A 2,013-nucleotide genomic window follows, 5' to 3' on the forward strand; every position below is an offset into this window, starting at 1 on the left:
GCCAACATATTACGCAGCGCTGTACAATAAATAAGGGTTGCAAATGGCAGACAGATACAAACAATGGGCCTTAAAGCTCTCCAAGGCTGGAGAGGATTCACTTTCATCAGTGAAGCTGGGTGATCCAGCAAACCTGCAATGGATCTGGTTCATGATTGGAAACAAATGACTTTTAAGAAATCCGTTCCAGGTGGGGGAAGTATCACACAATAGGAAGGGATATGGAATGGTGGGAAGTAGTGAGGGTTTAGGAGACAGAAGAAGACGGGTAGGTGAGGGGGAAGCGTTGGGTTTCAATGTGCAGAAAGTAGGAGCAAGCCAAAAAAAATGAGGAAGATCATTCCAGAGAGTAGGGGCAGCTCTAGAAAAAGATTAGGATATATGACAAATATTCCATTCCAATCAGTGACAAATCCTGAAGATAAATGTACTAGAATAAGTTAGGCTGCTGAAGGTTCTGCAGAAACATTTAGGAAGAGAAACAATAAAGGTGCAGCACATCTAAAATGGGATTCCAAATATAAGCTTCATTCCATTAAAATACTCAGATCCATTACCCTGATTGGTGGCCACAGACCTCGGAAATTGATAATTTGCTTCCATAGTAGACAGTGGTTTTAGAAGAAAAAGCTTTTAGAGGAAGTTCTGTAGTTTGGGTATTGGTGGCAGTGGTGGTGGTGGTGGGGGGGTATATCTAAATATAGATATTGGTTGTTACATATGGGACAATTTACAAGTATTTTACCTGCAGCCTGGACCTGTGTTTGTGAAGAGGGCCTTACAATGCTAATTCTGAAAGACAACGAGTTAGTAAGTAAATCATGATCTCCTCGCTGTATCTCACTCAGTAAAACCCATAGAAGACCAGGTGGAAAATTTGTCTCAGAATCCTTCTATAAGGAAGTCATTAAGCTCATAATGACTCCCCAGAGCCGTCAGGCAATGGTCCTATTTAGTCAGAATTTCTTCAGAAAGAAATAAACAAGTTTGGGAATTGTGTAGAACATTCCCTTGAAATCACTCAAGCAGGAAATAATGAACACAACAAAAATAAACAAAGACATTAATGACTTCGGGAAATTACTGGAAGTGAAATGACATAAAACTGTAACACCTGATGTTTGTGATAAAATATTCAGTTACAAATACAAAGAAATGAACAAATAGAAGAGTCCAGGTACCGGCATGTGGTTCTGAATGGCCCACAGTCACCCCCCGCCACCCCACCATCTTTATGAGGATGATACGACACTTACAGAAGTCCTTTACTGACCATTTATGGTTGGATCAGAACATCTGTGACCTACCTGTGGTATAATATATTATGGGAAGAACAACATGGAATGGAAAGTTTTAATCTTTTTTGATTCCTAAAATGTTTACCTTTTGTGTTATTGTTTAGTAAATGTAATGTAGCTTTAGAAAGAAGGACTTACCGGGGAGAGAGGATGTGTCACTGCAGTGCTGTGTAGCTATAGTCTGATTGTTTATTCCTAGTCCGGACACTTATATACCCACCAATATGTGATCCACTAATGACCTTTGGGTCCTCAGGGGCTGTCCTTGCATGTAGCCTGTGATTGCCAGGTCCGCAGGGGCTGTTTTTGCAGGGAACAGACAGCTGCTCATTATTTGTAATGACCTGGACTGACAGCACATCAGTGAAATGATCTCGTTAAAAACTATTTGGATCATTTCTCAGTTATATGTATGCCTGGGATACAATAACAATGACACAATATAAATATATGCATTTCCTCTCATTAAAAGAAGATGAAGGGAAACCTAAATCCTTTGTTATTAGCTTGTGATTTACATTAATGCACAGCAGTGTACATACCCAGGAACTCAGCAACTCAGTACAGGGATGATGGGAACCCCTCATAATGGGCATAGCAAATGTTCAGACCCAGGAACTCAGTACAGGGATGATTGGAAGCCCTGATAATGGGCACAGAAGGTTTACAGAGCCAGGAACTCAGCACAGGGATTATAGGAAGCTTTGATAATGGG

The sequence above is a fragment of the Pyxicephalus adspersus genome, chromosome 1, assembly GCF_032062135.1.
Source record: "Pyxicephalus adspersus chromosome 1, UCB_Pads_2.0, whole genome shotgun sequence".
Classification (NCBI taxonomy): domain Eukaryota; kingdom Metazoa; phylum Chordata; class Amphibia; order Anura; family Pyxicephalidae; genus Pyxicephalus; species Pyxicephalus adspersus.